The sequence below is a fragment of the Sceloporus occidentalis genome, unplaced genomic scaffold (genome assembly GCF_023333645.1).
Source record: "Sceloporus occidentalis isolate IW3139 unplaced genomic scaffold, rSceOcc1.0.p SCAF_1, whole genome shotgun sequence".
Lineage (NCBI taxonomy): Eukaryota > Metazoa > Chordata > Lepidosauria > Squamata > Phrynosomatidae > Sceloporus > Sceloporus occidentalis.
In genome coordinates, this window is record NW_028316981.1 from 145,105,052 (window position 1) to 145,124,986 (window position 19,935).

The window sequence follows — 19,935 nt, forward strand, 5'->3', positions numbered from 1 at the left end:
CCAAGAAGGAGGTGTGTGTGTGTGTGGGGGGGGGGTGTTAAGCACTGCACATTTCTGCTTCATTTCTATACATAACTTTGGATCCTTAGAGTCTAAATGTTAGATGATAGAAGATTAAAATTACAGCAGCAATTGCAGTTGCCTTTCCCCCCCATAGGTCATTGCTCTGCAAAGTTTGTTTTCAGTTCCTGACCCAGACTGTTCAGCCACAGAGAGCTATCATAATGTGAGGGATTATGCACAAATAATGCATCACCACAGGCTCTTTCTGATAAACAAAGAACAATGTTTTGGATGGGCCCCTCATATGCCAGTTTCCTCCTCTCAAATGCATTCCAAAATTCAACTCAGAGGAATGTGAGACGCGTTAAGGAAAGCAGAATGGGGCCTTTATTCAGACACTTGCTTATCAACATTTGCCTCCTGAACCTGTTCTAAACATAGTTTTCTAGAGCTATTTGTGGTCTTGGATGTGGATCAAAGACCAGTATTTTTAAATAACAGTGTTTTCTCTTTTTGTAGATAAAAAGTGGTATCATCATGGAGAGGAGACTGAAGAAAATTGATGAAAGTATCAGCTGGTAAAGTATAATAGAAGCCCTGTATTTAGTAGTGCCCAATCCAGTGAATGGCAGCCAATGGTGTACATAGTCAATAATTAAATTAATATGGCTGGCTTTACTGCTACACTTAAGGAACTGATGTTGGTAAGAATCAATTGTGCATGTCTCCTTCCCTTTTAATATTCAATGGCTGTCTCCCATTCCAGTGCTAACCAGAGTTGATGCTGCTTAGCTTCCAGGAGTAGATGGGATCTGATGCATTTAGGAAGGCTTTCCAAATCACTTCAAACCTGGTTTGGATCTAAACTAGAGGCTTTTCAGTCATTTTACAGTGAAAGGAGCAGAGAGGCAAATTCAGTGGAGATAAACCAGCTGGAAAGAAAGTGCATTTAAGAAGCTCCTCTCCCCACCCCAATGTCACCTTGGCCTGTGCTTGACTTTGCAACAATTTCCAAGTGGAGAAGTTTTCTTTACAAAGAAGACACCTGGAGGTGGGCGGAGTGTGTGTGGGGTGACTGAGAGCAAGCCAGACTTGTAACTGATAAGTTTGTCTGTCGACAGAGTAATGCCTGGCAGTGCCTGCAGGCCTGCAGTTAAAAAGGTTACCCTTAATTGGTTCCATTTCTTTCATGTCCTGTTTCTAATACAGTGAAGTAATTTGGGAGGGACCTTGTGGGAAAATAACATATCTTCTACAGATATGTTTTGGAAAGTTCCTGTTTGGATTGCAACTCCAAGAATCTTCAATGGCCATGATAGATGCAGGAGGAGCCCAGCAGTTCTGGTCAAAAAAGTAACTCTTCAAAGCTATACATCTCAACTTCTGCACACATACAATTTTTCAGAGGTCTTGCCAAAGGACACCTGCACATTCCCTGAGAGTATGATTCCTCTTCAATACTTCGCTTCAAGAAACAGGTGCCGGGGGAGCAAAATCCCCCACCCCCCCACACACACACACAAATGTTAAAATTTAAACATATCTTCAAAATGCTGACACCTATTACTATGAATTTTGGCAGCCATCATCCTCTCTACATGGGTTGCCAGTCTGGCAATTTCACACAGTTCTATTAACAATGGGAGTGTCATAAGTGCACACTGAATTCTCAATTTAAAACAGGGGTAGACCCATAGGTCTCCTGTTGCTTCCAGGTCTTGATTTCCTAAGGTGTTGTTGTTAGCTGCCTGCAAGATGAGTTCAACTTATAGTGACCCTGTGAATGAGAGACTGTCAAGTCACCCTATCATTAACCGTCTGGCTTGGATCTTCCAATGTCAAGGCTTTGGCTTCCTTAATTGAGTCTATCCATCTGGAATACAGATTTCCTCTTTTCCTACTGCCTTCTTCCCTACCAAACATGATTGTCTTTTCTAATGAGTCATATCTTCCCATGAAATGATTATAGAACAACAGCATCAGTTTAGTCATCTTTGCTTTGCTTCTAGGGAAAGTTCAGACCTTATTTGATCTAGGACCCATTTATGGGTCTTTTAGCAGTCTATGGTATCTCCAGAATTCTTCTTCTTGACACTTTTCCTATCTGATTTCTTCACTATCTGGCTTTCACAGCCATATACAGAAATGGGAAATATGATGGCATGGGCCATGGGGAAAATTCTGATGTAAAATGATCATTCATACCCCACAGAAGTGCCAGTGCCTTTTTCCAGTGGCAGAGTCATGCAACTCCTGAATGGCCCCTCTGCAATAGCAACTCATGAGGCACTAGCGGATTTTACCAGAAATGAACACTGAAACTTTCCCCATTCCTCTTGGAGAAAAACAAAATCACAACTGAGTTTTGTATAGAAAAGTGCTAGAAAAATCCCAGCAAATCCCTGTTTCCTATAGTAGATTATTACAAAAGAATATGGGCATAAGATGCAGCACAAGAAAAGAGGGCTTACGTTATGTACAATTATACCTAATTAGCGTAAACAGATATAAACCAGGTTATAACATCCCAGGAAATCAGTAATAATGTTATAAGTTAAGTATTTTGATAAAGAGTATGGAAGCGATCACTGAACACACTGTGGAAGTCTATAGTATACAATGGACATTCGGATGTTTGTGGTTATTGATATTATTAGACCACATCTATTGTAAATAACTGATATAACAGAGTTTTAATGTATAGATGACAATGATGATGATGATGACAGAAAAATCCCAGCAGGTGAGTATTTTTTAAGGAACAGAATAGAACAGAAAGCTAAGTCAAATACCATATGGAAGTAAAACATCTAAAAGAGCTAATAATAATAATAATAATAATAATAATAATAATAATAATAATTTATATCTTTCCCCGCTACAAAATGCAATCAGAGCAGCTTACAAAGATTAAAAAATATACAACCCAAAACCCTCAACCCCCCCTTGAATACTATTAAACAATGTAAGAATTAAAACATACTTAAAATAAATACAATAAACAATAGATCATGACTAAGGTGAGGTCAGAGTTCAGCAGTTAGATTTTTTCTAGTGGCTGGGCAACTATTCAGGGAAGAGATCTGTCTTTATAGGTTTTTAAAAGCTGTTTAGGGTGGTGATATGGGAGAGATCATCCGGAGACACGGGGCGCGGTGTTATCAGTACACTGATGACACCCAAATAGTCTTCTCTGTGTATCCGACTGATGCAGTGACTAGGGATGGCATCTCTCCACTCAATGCCTGTTTGGAGTTGGTAATGGGCTGGATGAGGGAAAACAGACTCAGCCTGAATCCAGAGAAAACCGAAGTACTTGCGATAGGCTCTCCCAGTCCTGGGAAGGAAATTTGTCCACCTGTCCTGAACGGAGTCACGCTCCCCGTGAAGGACACTGTTCGCAGTTTGGGGGTGCTTCTGGACTCGTTGCTTCACCTGACTCCTCAGGTGGATGCGACGGTTAGAAGTACCTGCTATCAGCTTTGGCTGATACGCCAGCTGCGCCCCTACTTGGACCGGGGAGACCTTGAAACAGTAGTACACACACTGGTAACCTCTCGACTTGATTTCTGTAATGCGCTCTACATGGGGCAACCCTTGTACCAAACTCGAAGCTGCAGTTGGTTCAAAATATGGCCGCAAGGCTGGTCACTGGTAGTTCCAGGGCCAGCCACATAACACCTATATTGAAAGATCTGCATTGGCTGCCAATCCGCTTCCGGGCTCAATACAAGGTGTTGGTTATTACCTATAAAGCCCTAAATGGCTTGGGCCCAGAGTACTTGGAGGACCGCCTCTCCCCATACAACCCACCCCGCACTCTCAGGTCAGGTGGGAAAAAAACTTTTGAGAGTTCCAAAGATGAGATACGTAGGGACTGCACAAAGGGCTTTCTCTGCGGTGGCCCCACAGTCTTGGAACTCTCTCCCTGATGAGCTCCGCTCGGCCCCCTCCCTGGAGTCATTTAAGAAAAACCTCAAGACTCACTTATTCCGCCAAGCCTTCCCCCACATGTCCTGACTGTCATGTTCTCCTGTGTATTGGGTGTTGTTTTAGATTGTTTATTGATTTTAACTGGTTTTAATCATTAGGTAGGAATGATGGATTTTTAATGATGTACTTTATTATACGGTTTAATATGGGGGATTTTCATGGTTTAATTTTTATCTGTAATTTTGTTTTGTGCTGTATTGTATTTCATTACCACTGTGATCGAACGAATGGCGGTATATAAATAAAATCTCATTCATTCATTCATTCATTCATTGTCCAACCCACTTCATCTTCAGAGCTGGTCCATAGCAATAGTGGGACTCAGATTTCAAATTCTAGTTAAACACTTTGGGATCATCTGCAATGTTGCAGTGCCTGTGAAAGATATTTGTTTGAGCTACAGCTCTCCAGTTCTCTCAAGCATCATGGGCAGTGCATATGTTGGTGGAATTCTGGGAACTGTCGTCTAAAAAAAGCAATTTTCTCCATTAGGTGGGAGAATCCTGTTAATAAATACAGGGCTTCTCTGAAAAACATGACATTCTTATATTAGAGCACTCCAGTGAAAGAAACACTCTTCAAAAAGAAATCCTGATCTACCTTTATCTGATGTTACAATATTTATAAATGAGACCAAGCCTGTCCACTACATTATACAAGGTATTTGTAAGAAATTGGGGTCAAAGCTAACAGGTCATGTGTTCATTTATTGGTTTTCTTGGGCTAGTAGTTTCCAGGGATAATGGCTTGTGGCCATATGGCCAAGGGCATGGAGTGATGAAAGTGCCATGTAGCTCAGTGAACCTGAAAACAACAACAACACTGAAACATGCTGTCACTTGACTTTTTTTTAAAAAGAAAAGTTATTCATCTGAACTAGAGATTTGGCCTCTGGGCACATGTTTAAAGCTTTGCTTTTGGTTCCCTTTCCCCCCTTTAAATGCTGCAATTGTAGAAGTTACAAAATGAAAACATTTACAAATAATACTGTCTCTTGTGGACTCAAGGACTTGTCTCTATACATTTTACTTCTTGGCTTTCAAGATACCCCCCGCCTTTTTTTTTTCCTGGTGACGTGCTCCCAATGTGTCTTATGACAAATTATGTAACATATTCTTATGTTGTTTGAACACAGCTCTACTTTTTTGTCCTAGGGCAAATGAATGTTTACTTTCACTAAGTGCGTATAAAGGCACACAGATTAATGCAATTTTAAAGAACTTGTAGGCATGCCACATGCCAATTTCACTCCCCACCCTGATCTTGATGCAGTCTATACTACATCCAATGTGCAAATGAAGGTCAAGAACAAGGTCACAACAAGGAGTGGAATAACCCCAGTTTCTCCAGATAATTGCAATAAAATAAGGTGACTCAGAGGGTCCACTGTATCTTAGAACACAATTATTAAGTTATCTCATGCAAAGAGGAACCAACATCTTTTTTTGTTCATTCCATATTCATTCCCATTGGTCACAATTGTTTCTCAGTTCCTTGAAAGCTTTCAGGGATGAGCAACAGATGGTTGGGGGTTGGCACTGTTCCATGGGCCACCACTTTGAGTAGCATTGTTTTAGAGGAGACCTGCACTCCCAGCAGCTTCAGAGGAGCTTTGTTTTATCACAAAACTGTATCTTTGCTATGCACCATCAACTACAGAGATGGGTGTGCAGGCTGAAACAGGAGGAGGAGGAGGTGATGGAGGAGGAGGGACAGCAGCAGCAACAGCACCAGACAGGGAGGTGTTACATGGTTCTCACTCCTATTTTGAGTCAAAGTCAAGGGAGCTTCCCAGTTCTCATCATCAGTTAAACATGTGCTGCTGGTCCTAGAGATGAACTTCATCAAATTACTTACATGGCTGAAGCTAAGGAGCATTGGCATCTCAAGTGGCCTGAGGATTTCATTTGGCCCAAATTTCAAATCAAGCTCACCTAACTGTTTTTCACATTACATGAATAGAGCACACTGACACAATTTTTATTGCCATGGCTGCATCACTCTGAAAGAATTCTAAATACCTCACATGATAGCAAATCCTAGCAGTCCATGGGATGGAGTTAAAGTGGAATTAAAATATTCTGTGTACTGCAAAAGAGACCCTGATCCACAACCATCAGAGAAATCGATAATACTCTGCATTTTACAATGCATATTTTAGGATACACTAATGTGTGTGTGTGTGTTTCCAACCACTGGTTAGTTATTCATTCATTTATTTTCTTTCTGATGGAAGAGGACCCAAAATGATTTACAATCAATTAAAACAAAGCTAAAATCTTATTGTACGGAAACAAAACAAAGTTCTATTAAAAGAGTAACATTAAAACAGTATAAAACATATAAAACACAGTAACAAGATATGCATATAGCACAGCATCAAAAGATTCTTCTGACACATGAAGAGTCAAAGCCCTGGCTAAATAAAAAGGTTTTTACCTGTCAGTTGAAATCAGAGGACTCATGATGTTGCAGTCCTCCTAAAGTAATCCCCCCTCCCCCCTAAATTCTAGATTGGTTACTATATGCCATAGAGTGTTCAGTTCTTTCTTTTGTGAAATATTCACTCCAGACTGGTAGCTATTGTTAATATAGAAGCCTATTTCACTGTATGGCATTTTAGTTACATTTTTAGATGTTTTTCCATCATTGCTGAATAGTGTGTTACCTATCCTTGAGAGTTTCTAGTGTGAGAATAAGTGTAAGTATCTCCATTTTGTTTGGTTTTTGTTTGTTTGTTTTAAAAGAAAATTCTGAAACAATTTTAATGGACTACTTATTAGACTACTGTTGGCTTTATTTCAGAATACTGTTAGTGATTCAGTGTAGTTATTATGAAACCAATTAAATATCTTCAGGTGTCTCAATAGACTTGTGATATCACTTTATGAGCAGTGCTTGCCAGACAGCATTGCCCTTTTCTCTCCTCCCTTCCCAATGCTCTGTAGGGTAAAAATATACAATGCACCAGTGTAGATTCCCCTCAGAGGAGAGAAAGAGACAAGAGCCTGTTGAGTGAGACCAAAGTCATATAATTTTTCTGATTGCCCAGACAATTAATTCAAATCTGTAATGTCTTTTGATGCAGAAATTACTGGCATGATAGCAAGAAATATAGCCTACCAAGTCAGGAAAATGATTGAATTTCTGTGTTGGGACTCTGCAATGGAACTCTGAATTCACTGAAATGGTTCTGTGTGAATGACTCCTTATATTAGGTCAGGTCTGGGTAACTGCATGGATGGGGCAGTTTTCAATCCACCTGCCTTTGTAGGCTGCATCTCTACCTGAGTGCATCAAAACACTTATTTTTCTCTCTATTTCTCTTTTAAAATTGTGATCAGACACAATGTTTTGCCACCACCATCTCCATTTTCAAGGAGAAAGAGAGGGGAAATAAGGTATGGGGGATTTTGAGAGGCTTTGGACAGATGGGGAGGGTTTTTTATTATTTGCACACGCTGGGGAGTTTGGTGTGCAATTTGGGGACATTTTTTAAAAACAAATGGAGGGATTGGAGGACTAGTGAAAGGCTTCAAGGACCATAAAATGAGATCAAGAGGTCACATGCAGGCCACAGGTCAGACAGTCTTATATGAAGTATCCTGAGCTATAAACTCCTACTTCTAAACTGTCTTTTTTTAAAAAAAAAATGGTACTAAAAATGGCTATTGATTTTCCCCTTTGATTAGCTAAAGAGAAAGAGAAAGAGAGAGAGAGAGAGAGAGAGAGTAAGGGAAAAAGAGTGAAGGGAGGGAGAGGGACAAGGGATTGAGTCTCCCTTTCCCAAAATGCTTGAAACCATAAATGTTTGTGATTTCTGATTTTCTGTGGATTTTGGAATGCCTGTATTTGCATATATGTACATGGTGAGATATTTTGGAGATGGGACCCAACTCTAAGCACAAAATTCATTTATTCTTCATTTTCACATTATAAGCAGCCTGTAGATAATTTTATACAATATCTTTCATACTTTTGTGCAAGTAACACCAGAAACCATCATGAAACTATCGGAAAGCAAAGGTGTCACTATCTCAGCCACCCATGAAAAAATATTTGGGATTTTGAACTATTTTGCATTTTGGAATTCCAGATAAGGGTGACTCAACCTACCTACACACACACACACACACACACACACACACACACTATTGATTCACATTTAGCTCTAGCATCAAGCATATATTGATGTTTGAAGAGTCCATATTGTCAATGTTGTGGTGCATCTTCTCAGGGCAGCTTCTTTGGCTGTGCTAAAACATGTAACAATCAGAGAATACATAACCAGCATGGATCACAGTAAGCTTTCTAACACTATGTTGGCCCATCTAACTCAGTAATGACTATACTACATAGCAACAGCATGCCACAGTTTCATGTAGTGGTCTTTCCAAGACCAGCCTTACCACTAGAGAGAGTTAAGCAACCATCTCAGGTGATAGATGCTAGCTCTTATCAAGGTGTAATGACAACAGGCTCTTGACTATTCTGCTCTGTTGTATGTGCCTACAGCTGTTGTTCTTGTTGCTGTGTGCCTTCAAGTTGTTTCTGACTTATGGTTACTCTATCATGGGATTTTCTTGGCAAGATTTGTTCAGAGTGGGGTTGTCTTGTCCTTCCTTTGAGGCTGAGAGAATGTGACTTGCTCAAGTTCACCCAGTGGTTTCCAGAGTTGTAGTTCAATACACAGATCACTACATCATGCTGGCTCATTGTTAAAATCAGTAAAACTGGCTCATCTTCCTATCAGTTAATTTAAAAACAACAACAACACTTGCTTAGTAAAATACATTTATTTTAATAAACTGCTGGAATTTTCATGAAATTACTACACAAACATACAAAGAGAGAAAAACCCAAAGGAGTCGTGGTAGATTTCAGGATCTTATTGGTATAATTCTTGATGCTACTGACCTACTGTCCTTCCCTCTGCCATCACCAGCTGCCTTTTCAATTCCACTTGTGTTCTGCCATCATTTAAAAAAAAATAGTTAGAAAGCAAAAGCAAGGCCTAAGAATTTGAGATTTATAAACTTGGAACAAATTAACTTTTCTCCCAAGCAAACACATGTGAATGAAGTGTGCAAGGTAGATTGATCTTAAGTGCTGCTCATGTTTATTTGAGTTAAACAAGTCTACTTTTCCAGCATTTACCTAATAGCATTTTGAGATGGAGAAGAGTGGAAAGGGTGATGGTAAAGCAAAGTCTGACTTATTGAAGGATTTGTGTGACAAGCAGTCACTAAATCAGACAAAATAAATTAACAAAAAATTAATTAGCTTTTATCATTTCTGTCAAAACTGACAATTAAAACATGGGGAAGAAAATATCAAATTTTACCCCAAGGAGCATTTTATCCCTCTGCTCCCAACACTGTGCCTTAAAAGCAATGTTACCTTGAAAGTCTATTTATACTTTTCTACATGCTCCATGGTTTCCTGTGGTTTTGGATGGTTCAAGAGTTAATATATAGAATGAACAGCACTTCCCCCCCCCCCCCCCCCCGAAAGAGGGCTGTGCTCATTATACAGTATATACTAGGCTGGTGCTGTGCCATACTACAGACTTGCCTTATGATAGACTGGTATGAAAAACTGATCACAATTTAAGATTACATTGCCTTAGTCAAAGAACAAGATGGCACTCTCCCATGACCCACATCCAAAAGCCTGCTGCAGTAGCAGCTGAGTTTTCTTCAATACTGGCATCCTCTACCTTGCCTGAATTGAGTAAGCTAGCTTGCAGGCAGAGGGCAGGATGGATGGTGCTCATCTCCTTTCCAAATCCTTGTTGCCATCTCTTATTTTCTGTTATCTGAGCCAAGAACTCCCCTGTGTCCAATGAGAGGACTCATCCAATGGGAGGGTTGTTTGGCTGATATGGGACTTCAGGGTGGTGCTTTGCAGTGGTTCCAGTCTTTCTTTGCTGAAAGTTCCCTGGATGTGGTGCTGGGGGACTACTGTTCTGAATTTTGGGCATTAACCTGTGGGATACAACAGGAATCAATGCGATTCCTTTTGCTTTTCAACATCTACACGAAGCCACTGGGAGAGGTCATCCTGAGCTTTGGAGTGGGTTTCATCAATGTTATAATCAATACCGAGCTCTATCTCTTCTTCACAACTGATGCCAAGAAAGCTATGGTAGCACTGAGCCCATTTTCTGGATGCATTAAAGGACAGGATGTGGGTGAATATACTGAGCCTTAATCCAGACAAGACAGAAGTGGTGCTGGTCAATAGCAAAACCAACCTGGGATTGGGATTACAGTCTGTTTTGAATGGGGTTGCTCTCTCTCTGAAAGACCAGGTTTGTAGGTTGAGGGTGCACTTGGAACCAGGGCTGCTCCTGGAAAGCCTGGTTGTTGTGGAGGCCAGGAGCACCTTTGCCCACCTTTGGCTGGTGTGCTAGCTGCGTCCTTTCTTGGGGAAGGCAGATCTGACCACAGTAGTTCATTCTTAATTGACCTCTCAATTAGATTAATGTAATGTGCTCTACATGGGTCTGCTCTTGAAAAGTGTGCAGAAGCTGCAGCTCGTGCAAAATGCAGCAGCCAGATTGGTGTTAGGTGTGCATTTTAGAGACCATAACTGCATTGGCTTCCAGTTTGCTTCTGACCTCAGTTCAAGGTGCTAGTGTTGACTTACAAAACCCTAAATGATTTGGGACCAAGATATTTGAAAGACCACCTCCTCACATATAAGCCTCCTTAGCTAACTAGCCAATCTAGGCTTTTACCTGTGCAGTAAATTATCATAACAGTTCATTCATACACTTTGAGTATGTGGACCATTGCATTTGCTGAAAACCTTCCATGAGATGGTGGCTCAGTAGATTTCTTACATGGGTAAGTGATTTTGCCCATGTGGTTTTGCTCAAGTTTCATTCCAACCTGAGTGTCTCTGGACTTGGAAAGACAAACAGAACTTGCAGCACTGTGGACTATATCATTCTATGTTTATGAGACATTGTAGGAGCTAGTGCCTGGTAACTACACCAGGACAGATGGCTTTGGTCCAATTTTGATTTGATCTTATTAAGTGAATAAATTCCCCAAGCCCCTGACTGTTTCTTGGACTCAAGCATTGGCTCATATAAAAGAATAAATTCAAGAGCTTCCTGATCTGTATGACACAAGCAGGAAAAAAAATTAAATGATCAGCCATCATGAACCAAGTGGTGATTTGTAACATGTCAGGACTATTTGGTGACAAAATGGCAGTGCCAAATGTCTGGAAAAATGACATTTCCCTTTCTTATTTGAGAGGTGGGGGGTGGGAGTTATTGAGCAAAGACTAGTTCTTGGAAACAGAACACCATTACTTTTATTTAGAGAAAAGTAATCTCTTCCAAGAAGGAACATTAGTAACTTGCAACTCAAAGAATGTCATATAAATAAAGGGAATAGATTAACCTCAAAGCAGAAACGAGCCTAATACTAGACTTTAAATCCCTCCCCGCCTGTTCTCGATGGAGATATATTGAGCAAAGATTTACTTAGCAATTAGGGGGTTGATGAGAAAACTTTCAGTGCAGCACTGGGCAAAATGTCAAAATCTACATTTGGAAGGGATGTTTAAATATTATACAATGCATGGGAGTCAATGAGGTTTTCCCCCCTTCCTGTTGACACAGCACTTTGTATTACAATTATATGGATGACTAGACAGAAAAAATGCTATGAAGTGGGCAGAGAACAGAAGCAAAAGCTGTAAAGTGGGTATATCCCTACACAGATATCCTATTTGGCCCAGGTGTTCATGAAAATGGAATCTGGAGTAGCCTTATGTTTGCATGCATCTGTGTTGAAGGCTTCCATTTTATTTTTATTTTTATTTTATTTTATTTTATTTTATTTTTTGTTTTTTCAAGGCAAAAGCTATGCTTCCAGCAACACAGAGCTGTTTCTTAAAACGAGGGCCTAACCAAATTGAGGAGAATGTTTACACATTTCTTCATACCATCATTATTCTTCCAACATTTTGTTGATTTGACACAATTTTTTCAGAGTCTTCTCTTCCTCAAAATGATCACATGAGTGATTCCAACCAGTCAAGAATTGTGTGATGAACAAGATTGCCCTGCAAACTACAATCAATAAAAATTGATGCCACCAAGGTTAAATGAAACTGCCTTCAGGAAGTGTTATCTTCACTTTCAAGGTAGTAAATTATTTTATCTTCTTGCAATGCAATGCCCAAAGCATCAGCAAAGAAGGGGTGGTGATAGGAATTGCTTTCCTAATACTCCTTCTCACTCTTACTAGGTCAAAGGAGTTTTCCTCTCTGGGCCTTTCGCATAACACAGTTACAACACTATGATGTTGATTTAATTTCCTATTCATTCCAATTTTAACATAAGAGCCCATTTCAGAGCGGAAAAAGGTTTTCAGATCTTGGGATTTTCAGCATGTTGCAGACCTGTAGTAACAGCAATGACAGAATTCAGTGATGCCTCTTCCCATGAAAAAGGAACTGGCCTCTCTTTTCAAAACTTAGACTTGATGACCAATTGTCTCTGAACAAGTCCAGAAGGTCCCCCACATTTGACATAAAGTGACTCAATTTTGAAAAATGTCAGCTAAGAGTACAATCCTAATGCAGCTAACAGAGAGTTCAAAAGGTTTTATCTCTCGGTGAGTGGATATATGATGCATTACAGACTGAAAGACAAAGTGACTCTTGAAGGGGAGTTTACTTCCAATCCCACACATACACTTTAACCATCCCTTTCAATGTCTGAATGCAGCCAGAATGCAAAAAAAAAAAAAAAAAAAAAAAAAAAAAAAAAAAAAAAAAAAAACATAAAAAAAGGGGGGGGGGAGTTACAATATTTTTTAAAAAAATCCACACATCAAATAAAGAAAAGACTACCTCTTTTGCTTTTTTACTTCTGACATTTTGTCAGTGTGGGTTTTGCAAAGTTTACAAAGTTTAAATCCCTGCCGGACCATCTACAGCACTGCCTGTGAGCTGAGGAACACCTGGGGGAAGGGCGAGGGGGTGTGTGTCCGGTGAGAGCGGCGCATATTAACCGGCTCCCTCCTCGTCCACGCCCCCCAAGAAAGGCCCCTGGACTGTGCTGTTTGCTGAGCTGTACCTCTGCTGCCTTGGTTGTGTCCTGCGCAACTCTGCAGTTTGGAGGACTCCCTGCCGGACCATCTACAGCACTGCCACTGCGCAGTTGCGCAGTGGCACACTTGTGCAGTAGGGGATGCCAGAGCCACCCCCCACAACACCAGGGACTGCGCCCAGAGAGCGCCAAGACTCTGTTTTTGCAGCTCCCCTTCTGAAGGGGAGGAGGAGGAGCTGGTGGGAGTACTCGGGGTTTTTTTTGTTTTGTTTTTTAGTGTGTTTGTAATTGTATTTTTTAACTGTTTATATTGTACTATGGCTTCGGTCATAATTTGATTGTTGTTAGCTGCCTTGATCTCTAGGAAAAGTGGGATACAAATAAATTGTTTATTATAATAATAATAATTATTATTATTATTACATTGCACATTGTTGTCATTGTTGTTAGCTGCCCTCAAATCAGCCCCTACTCGTAGAAGGCCTTTGGATGAGACACCTCCAAGCCCGCCTATCCTCCATTGCTCTGCTTAGGTCACCAAGAATCATAGAATCATAGACGCTTTACAGAGCGCCCAAAAATGGCACTCTGCCGGCACCCATGATTGCAGTGTGAAGGAGGCACAGCAAACAAACCACGCAGCTCCTTCGCGCGGCTTCTTTTTGTTGCGTGGAAATGGCACCGCAAAGCGCCAATGGTGCACTCGTAGGATCATTTCCGCCGTGCGACGTGCGGACACTAGGCATCCGCGACCTCAAAATGGCGGTGCCCATGTAGAATGGGTGCCGCCATTTTGTACGCGCTCAGCACATACCAGGGTTAGGGGCGTCCGGAAAGCACGCCCCTTTCTAACCCTAGTACGTGCTGTGCACATGCTTTCCGCCCATGTGGAACAGACCATAGAATCGTAGAGATGGAAGAGACCACAAGGGCGATGCAGACCATCCCCCTGCCATGCAGGAAATCCAAATCAAAGCATCCCCAAAGGATGGCCATCCAGCCTTTGCTTAAAAACCTCCAAGGAAGGAGCCTCCACTACACTCCAAGGGAGTATGTTCCACTGTCGAACAGCCCTTACTGTCAGGAACTTGCTCCTAATGTTGAGGTGGAATCTCTTTTCCTGGAGCTTGCATCCATTGTTCTGAGTCCTGTTCTCTGGAGCAGCGGAAAACAAGCTTCCTCTCTCCTCAATATGACATTCCTTTAAATATTTAAACAGGGCTATCATATCACCTCTTAATCTTCTTTTCTCCAGGCTAAAGATCCCCAGCTCCCTAAGTCGTTCCTCATAGGACATGGTTTCCAGACACTTCACCATTTTAGTCGCCCTCCTTTGGACACACTCCAGTTTCTCAGCATCCTTTTTAAATTGTGGTGCCCAGAACTGAACACAATATTCCAGGTGGGGCCTGACCAGAGCAGAATAGAGTGGCACTATTACTTCTCTTGATCTAGACACTATACTTTTATTGATGCAGCCTAAAATTTCATTGGCCTTTTTAGCTGCCTCATTGCACTGTTGACTCATGTTCAACATGTGGTCTACTTGGACTCCTAGATCCCTTTCACATGTAGTTTCATTCAACCAGGTGTCCCCCATCCCATATCTGTGCATTTTATTTTTCCGCCCTAAGTGCACTACCTTACATTTCTCCGTGTTGAATTTCATTTTGTTAGCTTTGAGACAGCTTTCTAGTCTATTCAGATCATTTTGAATTTTGATCCTGTCCTCTGGAGTATTAGCTATTCCTCCTAATTTGGTGTCATTTGCAAATTTGATAAGTATGCTCCCAATTCTGTCATCCAAGTCATTGATAAAGATGTTGAATAACACTGGCCTCAGGACAGAGCCCTGTAGAACCCCACTGGTCACTTCTCTCCAGGATGAAAAGGTGTCATTGTTGAGCACCCTTTGGGTTCAGCCCAATCAACCAATTACAAATCTACCTAACAGTTACATTGTCTAGCCCACATTTTACAAGCTTGTTTGCAAGAATGTCATGGGAAACCTTGTCAAAGGCCTTACTGAAATCAAGATATACTATATCCACAGCATTCCCTTCATCTACCAAGCTAGTAATTTTATCAAAGAAAGAGATTAGATTTGTCTGGCATGACTTGTTTCTCTGAAACCCATGTTGACTTTTTGTGATTATGGCATTGCTTTCTAGATGTTCACAGATTCATACCTGTGACTTTCTAATTTAGTCTAGCCATATAGTGTGGTGTTCTTCTTCTCTTTCTACTGTTATCCACCTTTCCTAGAATTCTTGTCATTTCTAGTGAGCCTTCTCATGATATGGCCAGCCTAAATTTGATCATTTTTTTACTTGCAGGGAGATTTCAGGCTTTATCTGTTCAATGGCCCATTTATTTGTCTTTTTGGCAGTTTACAGTATCCTCAGAACTTGCAATAAGTCAGAAACAACTTGAAGGCACACAACAACAATGACAACAAAACACAAACTCAACCAATAAATTTCCTATCTCTTCCTCTTTGTTAAGTGTCTTCCAAGTTGACTCCAATTTTTGGAGACCTTATCATAGAATTTTCTTGCATGATTTATTTAGAGGAGATTTTGTCTTTGCCTTCCTCTGAGGTTGAGAATGTGTGACTTGCCCAAGGCCAGTCAATGGGTTTCCAGGGCTGAATAGAGATTTGAACCCTGGTTTCCCAAAATCCTTATACAATACTCAAACCACTACACAATGAAACCAAAACAACACCTGTAAAACTTCTTCCCCAGTCTTCTCCACTTCTTTACTTTTCAACAGTGCCCCAGATACATTAGCATTACATTTCAATAATCTTCAAGGACACGTTTCTGAATACAGTTCAGAATTGCTGCCAGCCACAAATTGTGCAAAAAGAAATGTGTCCTTGGATGGATTGAATTCTACCTTTGACCTGATATATTTAGTAAAAAGGCTTTCACATTGTATACTGAGAATGATCCAGGATGAAAGAAGGGATGATATGATTCAGTGAGTCTTGATTAACATTTTCCTTGGGTTATAAAGAAGGTACAATTGAATGAAATGCACTTATTGTTGTGGCCTACTTATTCAACTAATGTACAACAGAGAGAGTGAATGAACTTGTGCCACCTTGGATTAAGGCTGGTGCTAAATGCTTACAGAGGACTCTTAGTGCCCTCAGTTAAAAGGCACAATTAAAAAGAAGGCTAAATATAGAAGACAATCTAATTTGGACCTCACTCACCTCCCATGAATGAGGCAATACAGCTTCACAGTGGAAAGCTCCCTTTGGAAGCACTGGAAAATGCCTTCTATACAGGCAAATAAGTTAATGTAGGTCACATTATGGCATAGTAAAGTAGAATTAAAATGTGGCATAGCATTATTTTGTTTACATTTTAAAAGAAACCAAAAGTTAAAACAGAGCTATGGCAAAAAATGATCAAGACACACTCAACACAATCAATGTGTATGTGTGAGAGAGGGGGATTGATCATCAGCACTCCCTCCAAACTGTTTTACTAAAATCAACATACAAAATCTTTAACCACCTCAGTAATTTATTCCATATACATACTCATCAGCTCCCATGTATTTAGAGGATGCATGGACATCTGGTTTAGGTAATCCCATCAATATATTTATTTGGTTCCAAAAATAACTTCCCTTCCTCAGAAGTCCTCGTGTGTGTGTGTGTGTTAAAAAAGCTGTGTTGGCTGAAAGAAAATTTCCCAAAGAAAATGCTAAAATCAGTGTTACTGTAATACCTTCATTAATTTTTCCATTCTATCTGTAGAATTGTATACTCCCACACAAAATTTTCTGGCTTTTTGGATCTGTAGCAGGGATCCTTCTCTAAGTCTTTCCAACTCTCTGTATGTCAGACTGTGATGTGACTGAGGGCTTTCTTGGTGGATCCTCCCAGGATTTAGAACTCTCTTCCTAGAAAGGTTAGACCGCCCACTCTTTTCTGTCTTTCCATTCATATCTATTCTTTTCTTTTCTTTGGAAAAAAATCAACCAGACTGTCAGAACCTGATATTTAAAATAAAGAGCTTTGAGAAGACTTCTGTTTGTATGTGATTTAAATAGGCTTTCATTCATTTTTGTTTTAACATTATACTTTATTAAACTGAATCATACCAGTGGTCTTTTGCATGTTTTTAATGTATGGCTGAGATTGTAGACTAGCTGCTACTTAACTAAGTAGGGTCTCCTGCTCCAACCCCTTCCCCCCTAAATGCCACTTACTGGACATCAGCCACTATCAGTGATAGGGATCTGTTCTTCTGTCCATCAGGGCACAGCAGAATGACTTTTCCTCCCTTCCAGAAATCTCAGGTGCAACTGTGAGAAGCAAGATCTCTGTTGTAATTCCACCTCCCACCAGAGATCACTCATAGGAGGAGGATGGAAATGACAGTCTGCTGTGCCCCAACTGACAAGAGAACATCATTTGCAATGGCTGATACCCAGTAAATAAGAATTGGGGCATTTTTCCTATCTGTACACATCGCTTGTTATTAGGATTGGGGATATGAATTAGCTACGAATGTGCAACTCGAAGTTGCACATTTTTAACTACGACTATGAAATTTGCTAAAATTACTCATTGCTTCCTTTGAAAACCAAATGAACAAAGAATAACATTCTTATATTCATTCATTTTGACTTAGAATGCAAAGGACTATGAATGAGGTTTTTATTATTAGGTACAGTGAGGCAGCCACACCAAGAAGTGGATCCTGGTGTGTATGTGTGTTTGTGAGTGTGTGTGTGGACAATGATGGTGAGTTATTGGAGGACAGTGGTATATCTACCTATGGCCTTCCGTGACCCCCTGCTACTAGTGTTGAAATTCACTTCACAAGCCAATCAACTTCTGAAACTAGAATTTGTGAGGCAGGCCATTGTTCACATCAGACAGCAGTATTTCATCAGGTCACTAACCTACCTGACAGAATTATCACACATACACCGATTTTATCTAGAAGATAATCTGAAATACAACTGTATAAGAGAGATGGGTAGATAGACTGACATAGAGCAGATATTAGCTTGGAAAGTAGGTAGGCTTAAGACAATATATTCATTTAGAGTATATACGCTTAGATAGACACTGAACCAGGATCTCATGGGATTCGGATTATAGCACCAGCACAAGGTCTTGATAGTGGCTTGATCCATCCATGATGGACATGCTAATGTTGACCCTCTTGTGCCAAACATTCCTTTGCTCATGTGCAGCACTAAATCCTATGGATGAGGAAATTGACCTTTGCACGAGGTTTCTTAGAAGGCCATTCAAGAGTCTTTTTAAAATTGGCAATTGAAATAATAAAGAGATGCATTGAACTGCCTTTGGGTGAATCTTACACAATGAAAAGGGAGGGAACGGCAGGACGGGGGAAGCATATGCAAACACTTTAAACGTTTTGCCCTTGCTAGTTATTTGAAGGCTTCCCTAGTAAAATAAATAGGGGGAAAGTCAAACCAGGTTTCCTTCAGTCAGCACATCATCATTTTCATAGCCATTTCTATCTTGTTAACCCAAAATCTATTAGAAGGAAATTATCTTTATGAAAATCTAGCCTGTGATTCAGGCTAAGTGCTTCTGATATTTTGAAAAAATAAATCCTCATGTTGTTTATAGCAGGCTTTTGGAAATTAGAGCACATAAAAGAAAACATCATTGTGGTCAACCACAAGAAACAAGGGCACAATCCACAATCCAGGATGTTCTCAACAGATTTTGCTCAGGCCTTGTTCAGTGGCGGGGGGGGGGGGAGTAGGGAGTAAGAATCAGATCAATGAAAAGCTACAGAATATTTAAAAAAAAGTCTTAGCAATTTTATGCAAAATTTACAAATGGATTTACCTAGAAAACAAACATGGAATACTTCTTGTGTACAGTGGTCCCTGGTAACAGTGGTCGCTGGTGTCAGTGGCGTTGTAAATCTAATCTGGGTTTTAATGCCAACTGTATCTGCACTGTGAAATAATCCAGTTTGACATGATTTTAACTGCTGTGGTTTAGTGCTATGAAATTCTGGGAATGTACTTTTGTGAGACATTTAGCCTACTCTGTTAGAGAGCTCTGGTGCCATGACAAACTACAAATCCTAGGATTCCATCGCATTGACCCATGGCAGTTAAAGGTGTGTCAAAATGTGCAGTGTGGCATCTCTGCAATATGTATCCAGTCTTTAAAAGAACAATCCAATGCATGAAACCAAAATATGGGGGGGGGGGGGGATCAGACTAAGCCCTGGAGCAGATTTAGCTTCATACTGACATGGAAGCCATCAGCTGTCATTGCCTGTGTAATAACTAGTTGCCAACCAAGGGCATGTTTCTCCGACTGATGCAGTGACCAGGGATGGCATCTCTCCTCTAGATGCCTGTCTGGAGTCAGTAATGGGCTGGATGAGGGAAAACAGACTCAGCTTGAATCCAGAGAAAACGGAAGTACTCGTGATAGGCTCCCCTGGCCCGGGGATGGAGATTTGTCCACCTGTCCTGAATGGGGTCACGCTTCCCCTGAAGGACTCAGTTCGCAGTCTGGGGGTGCTTCTGGACTCGTCGCTCCACCTTACATCTCAGGTGGATGCGACAGTCAGGAGCACTTGTTATCAGCTTCGGCTGATATGCCAGCTGTGACCCTTCCTGGGCCGGGGAGACCTTGAAACGGTGGTACATGCTCTGGTGACCTCTCTGTTGGATTTCTGTAATGCACTCTACATGGAGCAACCCTTGTACCAAACCCGGAAGCTTCAATTAGTGCAGAATATGGCAGCAAGGCTAGTCACTGGATGCCCCAGGACTAGCCACATAACACCTATTCTGCAAGATCTTCATTGGCTGCCCATTTGCTTCCGAGCCCA

The 19,935-nt window shown here is 40.8% G+C and overlaps 1 long non-coding RNA gene across 1 annotated transcript in view; it reads left to right on the forward strand.

Moving 5' to 3' along the window:
* The first annotated feature begins 517 nt into the window (after positions 1-517).
* Positions 518-19,935, forward strand: part of LOC149322358 (uncharacterized) — an 85,936-nt gene continuing 66,518 nt past the window's right edge. Inside the window, exon 1 of the long non-coding RNA XR_016279862.1 lies at positions 518-581. This is a non-coding gene — a long non-coding RNA (uncharacterized LOC149322358). The remainder of the gene's footprint in view (positions 582-19,935) is intronic.